The sequence below is a fragment of the Meleagris gallopavo genome, chromosome 1 (assembly GCF_000146605.3).
Source record: "Meleagris gallopavo isolate NT-WF06-2002-E0010 breed Aviagen turkey brand Nicholas breeding stock chromosome 1, Turkey_5.1, whole genome shotgun sequence".
Classification (NCBI taxonomy): domain Eukaryota; kingdom Metazoa; phylum Chordata; class Aves; order Galliformes; family Phasianidae; genus Meleagris; species Meleagris gallopavo.
In genome coordinates this window covers 25,144,441-25,150,480 of record NC_015011.2, presented here as the reverse complement: position 1 = coordinate 25,150,480, position 6,040 = coordinate 25,144,441, and the positions used below count along the sequence as shown (strand labels likewise).

Here is a 6,040-nt window from a genome sequence, read left to right as displayed (position 1 = left end):
AAAAGCTTCTATGTGTGCAATGTTACTTATCACTTTTTACAAAGAGTCTTTCCCCTCCTTTTCCTGTATTATTTAATAGCATTTGGTATATCTGTATTTTTAAAAGCCTGGGTTTGGGGAAATAGCCAGTGGTATTGTGAAATTTACCTTCCTTAGCAACAGTTCCAGAAAACAGATCCCTAAAGACTTTTTCTCCTGCTTTAGCCTCCTACATATGGAGACAGAAGATGCAATAGAGAAACCTGAATATTTTCTAAAGCTGAAGTGCGGCACTTGCTAAAGCACTTTGTAATTCACTTGCTTGGTGGAGATGCTCTGATGCAGATTATGTTTCAGTGGATAGTGATTTGTGAATAAATACTTGGCAAACAGTTGGGAGGCAGAGATGTGAAACAATCACAGGCTTGGCTATTGCGTTAGCCACATTTTAATGCTTTTTTTTTTCTCTTTTGAGGGAAGCTCAGCAAAATTGTAATTTCTTTAATAAATAATTAACAGTGTATTATTTCAATAAATAAATTAGTGTTTATATAGTAAAGAATACAAATGTTTTGTACATACATTCTGACCTACTTCTCCAGTCCTTCTTGGCTGTTTCCCAAAGAATTATTTTTAAAAATTAATGATGAACATCAAAATATTTCTGTTTATAACATCATATCAATGGTAGTTAGATCTATAAAATAATTCAATCGTTTATCCTTCTTATCTTGGGAATGTTTAATCAAGCATGATATTTGCTTTAAATTAGCACTGTCAAATGTACATTTGTATAAAATCTCCCAAATCATGAAAGATTTATAATTTGAAATGTATTTGGATTATTCTCTAGTTAATCAGTTAGATAAAAATTAGTGGAACTGTAGCTAGAACAATTAATTGGATTTAAAAATTAAAAAATAACTGACACATGCTGCATCATGTATTGCTTCACTTTAGAAACACATAATATCTTATCTACATCAAATGATTTTTGTGAACTATTCACTAAACCTTAAATTCCTTATTTTATCTGGCAATACTTTTCCTAACAGGGTTTTGAACAAGAAAGGGTGGAATACGTACACCACGTAACAATCTCATAAAAATATTTATGTGCTACAGTTCAGTAAAACACAAATGCATCGAGCCACAGATGAAATATACAGGATTACAATCTTAGTTTAAGTTTAGGGGTCGGTATTCCTTTATTCATCATTGTCACAGAGGTTTCTAGGAAGTGAGATTCACCTACACAATATTCTCACTTAGCTCTATACATTATTTTCATTAGAAACTGTTAAGTGCTTAGCATCATTAATGATCAAAATCAACTTGTAAGTGGGCAACCAGTGGATAGATTTTTTTTTTCATGCATCCCTGAGAAATGACTTCCCTGACAATTTTCAGAAAGCTCCTGATGATTTCACCATTTCTGTGAATGATGAGCCGAACTTGTTGGTAATGGTGGCATGGAAAGCTTCAGAGGTAGTTTCTGGGCTGTTTAGAAGAGTCAGCTATGGAGCAGGGAGTTTAATGTCTGGCAGATATACTCAATGGGGAAAAGGAGAATTTAGAAGGAAGGCACGTTTGCTCTTGTCTGGGAAAGAATAAAGAAGCTGAAAGGCAATGGCATGGGCAAGGAGAGGCTTACAAATGTCTTTTGCTCCTTATATTGTAAGGAGTATTTATAGTTTCTGTAGCTTTTGGGAAAGGAAATGAAGAAAATTTACTAAGAAAGGAAAGAATAAACAAGATGGATTTACATTTATAACCCAATCCCTGCATCTTTCATGCCAGTTCATATATTAGAGAACTGTGAATGTATTTGTCTATCATCTCATAATACATTTGTTTGAAGGAAGCCATGAGGTGAAGTGCCATTTGAGTGAACAGGACTCTTGGTAAGGGTTTCAGGAGACCATTAGGATGCAAGCTGAAATAAATTGATGGGTCACATCTCCTGTGTTCTCCAGAAGAATTTCTCTTTCTTATTGCATTCACCAAACATTAATTGCCCCTGTATTCTACTGAAACCCCTAATCTCTTTCCTTGCAGTCCAAAATTTTAAAATGATAAAATGTAGGTCTCCTCATTCACAGCAAGATGTGCTTTATTCATTCTAGCAGGCTGGCCATGCTTTGTGCCTTTAAATTATGTAGATCTGACAGATAAGTCAGAATCTGTTTCATGTGGACCTTGTTGTTATACTCTATTTTTTCATCTCACTGCCATTAGTTTTCACAGCCAAGCTTTACAGGCTAATACAACATTTGATTCATCTTCTGCTACTGGAAATGCTGCCTTGTTTTTTTCCTAGAAACCTCTTCCAGATCTCTAAAGCAACTCAGACAATTCTCTGGAGATCTGGAAAATAAACAAAAACTACCATATAGGGTAGATGCAATTTCCTATAATGGTTACATATGCTTGACTAGCCTTCTATAGGCAGATCTAGATTTCATAATGTGAAAATTATTATGGATTTTCATTTGTGAAAGTAATTTAAACAGTCACATTGCGGACTAAAATTTTCTGAAGCTTCAAATAAAAGAAGCACCTACAGTAACAGCGGTCTTATACTACTGAAATCATGGAAACATGGAGCTAAAGGATCAAGGAGAAGGCTGGATTGTTTCAACCAATACTGTCTTACAGACGAGGCAGCTTAAATAAGGCAAAGAGTTCAGCAAGGCCCCTCTGCTCCACTCTTGTACTGTAAAGAAACTACATAGCAGTTCAACATTATCAAGAAAGTATTTTGGGATTGAGCTGTATGGCCAGGTAGCAAGAGGTATATTATTGTACTGCTCACCTCTGTTTGGTGAAATGGCTCCTTAGCACATAATTGAAGTCTTGAATATTGAGTGTGCAATTCTGATAGTCTTCCCTCTCCTTGACTAGTAGACTTATATTCGTGCATTTGCAACCTTTTTCTTGGCTTTTTGAGTATACATGCTAACAGTATCTTCCAGACAGGTGTAAGATACCTTGCTAGGTGCCGAGGTTCCCAGCTGCAGGCCAACACTTCTACCTCTGCCTTTTCACATGGTCCAAGTGCAGTATTGGCTCATCATTCAGAGTCAAATGGCTTGGAGAAGTCTACCAAATGCTGTTATGAATTGCTGTGGAGGCTGAAGTTGTCCCTAAGAAGTTCCCAAGTGACACAAAATCATTTCTGTTTATTTTCTATCTTTCTACCAAGAAAACCTGGGCCTGTAAGAACTATGGTTACGAAACATGAAGCTACAATCTGGCTAACGTGGAATATGAATGACCTGTCTCTCACTTAAAAGTATTGTTCTGGTGCAATGTGGTACTATCTGCTGAAGGGACATACAAGGAGTAAGAGAAGGAGGAAGCCAGAACACAGCGTTTATCTGGAGCTATGTGATCTGCTCAAAAGAGGAAATTGTAGCTGTGGCTGCAGTAGGGAAATGCACTGAAAGCATTATTTGCTTACCTCAGAAAAGGTAACAAGTTTTGTGGAAAATTAGCTTATGCATAGACCTGCATAAGGTTTTAAATTAGAAAAACCTATAGATCTCACACCTGACAACTTTCTGGCCCTGAAAGTCACAGGAAATAGCAGGTGTTCACAGCACGGCCTGGTGCCTGGTCTGTGACATCATCGTGTCCCTTAACATTCCTCACACATGGAAGTGCTGGCAGCACCACAGTGGAGGAAGGCAGGGGGGAGGGCTGCCTCTTTTTTAGAGCTTCTCCTTTCCTCCTCTCTGGAGAGTGAGGGAACTACATGCACTGAAGAGAACCCAGGCCCTCTTATATTTCAGACAACACAAAAATATTTAGTTGTATCCTGTATTGTTGACAAAGAAAAGAGAAATCTGATTCTGCTCTATTTGGACTGTGCTGTCTTGAGTTTGGCTGTTTTGGGAAGCCCTGTTTTTCATGGTAGTGAGTTCTCACGAATGTTATCAATTTAAGAGTAGAGAATACTGAGGGCTTTCTGTTTGTTTGTCTTTCCTTCTCCTTCATTTTCCTTGTTTTGGCTTTCTAAATATTTAAAGGAAAAACAGAGGTTCTTGTTTCTGAGATCAACAGAAAGATATAATTGCTCAGTTTTCTTTCTGCCTTGTTTTTGTTCTGTGGCATGGCGACCACTAATTTACAGCAAACTCCCAGCAATGCTTCTTCCCAAACTTTCCTTATTGCTGGCTGTCCCACTAAAAATCTCATCTCAGCAGGCCCTAGAAATGAGAGCTTTTTTTTTTTTTCCATTCATATTATCGAGCTGTCCATCAGCAGCAAGAGTCTGCAATACTGGTTTTCAAGAAATACCACAAAGCAGAATTAAAATTGTCTAAGTCACAGACTCTACTTTTCTGTTTTCATCACAGTAGCTTAGTCTGGAGATCTCTCTTTCCAGTGGTATTCAATCTGGAAAGCAAAACCATGGATTTTGGAATTCAGATTTGGCAAGAAGGGCTGAGACATGATTTTCCATTTTCTGTCCTATCTGAGTAGCCCAATGTGCATCTCCTTAATCTACAGGAAGGAGAGAGCAGGGACCAGGGCAGCATCTTCATCCAACTGGGCACTTGTGCTCTGTAGGTCAGGGCTTTCTGCCATCATATTATGCTTTAGGCATGGGGTGAAGCTTTTAGCTTCTGCAAGAAGTTATTAAGGCTGTGACATTTGTGCTGCAGCCATCGATCAGCTACGATGTGATTTTCTTAGTGATTTCCTGGTCAAGTAATCCCTAGATAATTTAAGAAAACACAACATAGTTGTGCTTCTTTCTGCTGCTTACGTGACATGAGTATTTTATCAAGAAGAAGAAAATCAGTGCTCAAACTCATCCATGATTCTTTGCAAGTTTTGGAGGTAAATGTATTTTTTGCTATGATGTTTTGATTTCATTAATGTGTCTGTAAAGTCAGGATTTATTCTTTGGACTCTATTATCTCTCAAAGAGACCAGCGGGCCTACATTACTGCTGTGGGTTTGGACCTTCACTCATATTTTAAACCTCACTGCAAATCAGGGCCCCTGGGCAAAAGGGTTTTGGGTTTTTCTGGTGGCTGTGCCTGTTTCTCATTTTAGAGAAAGAACAGCTCAAAGTCTTGATACAATGAGATTTCCCACTGCATAGCTTAGCTTTCTTTACAGACTCCACAATGTTTAGATATTTTGTGATATTTAGATATTGGATTCTGCTTCTGTTGTAGATTATGACCTGGACAACAACAGACATTCAGTAATCTTTATTTATTCATTATTTTAGTCCTTATGTTTTATTAAATTTCTTTGCATTTGAAAGAGAAAGAAGATGAACTTTCAAACACCAGCCAGTCTTTCACTCTACCAGCCACATTGTCACTTTTTCTGGATCTTTCAGTTTTCAAGAGGGGAACAGAGGTTTCAGAGGTTTCAGTTTCCAAGAGTTATAATGATTAAATCAGCATTTTTGTATATGAAAAAGTAATCAATAAGTATGTTACCAAATAATGATATCCTTTAGTCTCCAAATGCTGAAAAATATTTTTTGAATGTTATGTCCAGAGGAAAAAATATTTACCTGGGATGTTTATAGTGATGGACAGAGCTGCATGGTGATTGGGAAGGACTGGGCAGCCTTCAGAAGCTGCTGGTATCCAGAGATGAAAGAATGATGAAAACCAACCAGAAAGCTGCAGGATAGATATCCCTGACATAATTACATAGCGTACTCATAAATTAAACTTATCTCAGAGATCATAAAAAGTGTGCTTAGTTCACAATTTTCAAGATAAATTATTTCGGCTGTTTAATTTATTTTTTGTTATTTCAGATTAATTTAAGCAAACGTTTTCATCTGAGGAGCATGCACTCTCAAACAAAAGCAAAACATTACCAAGCTGGTTCCAAAGGAGATTGAATGTTTTCCATTTTATAAAAGCACAGTGCTAAAAATGTTTATTTTTTAATACTCTGTTGCCCATAAAGTAACAAACACAACTATGGTATTTCAAAGTTTATTGCTCTGGGTAGGATTGGATAAAAGGATGTATGTTTCTAGCAGGGTCTCTTCAGACCTATAAATGTAATGTTGCTTTGC

The 6,040-nt window shown here is 37.1% G+C and overlaps 1 long non-coding RNA gene across 3 annotated transcripts in view; it reads right to left on the bottom strand.

The window, feature by feature from the left end:
• The window catches only part of LOC109365792, a 12,752-nt gene extending 9,113 nt beyond the window's left edge, over window positions 1-3,639 (bottom strand). Inside the window, exons 1-2 of one of the 3 annotated variants that reach the window (XR_002111505.1) lie at window positions 3,443-3,639; window positions 2,795-3,125 (exon numbers count right to left, since the gene is read on the bottom strand). This is a non-coding gene — a long non-coding RNA (uncharacterized LOC109365792). The remainder of the gene's footprint in view (window positions 1-2,794; window positions 3,126-3,442) is intronic. The other 2 variants (XR_002111511.1, XR_002111506.1) reach the window with 2 other exon arrangements.
• Window positions 3,640-6,040: the final 2,401 nt, after the last annotated feature.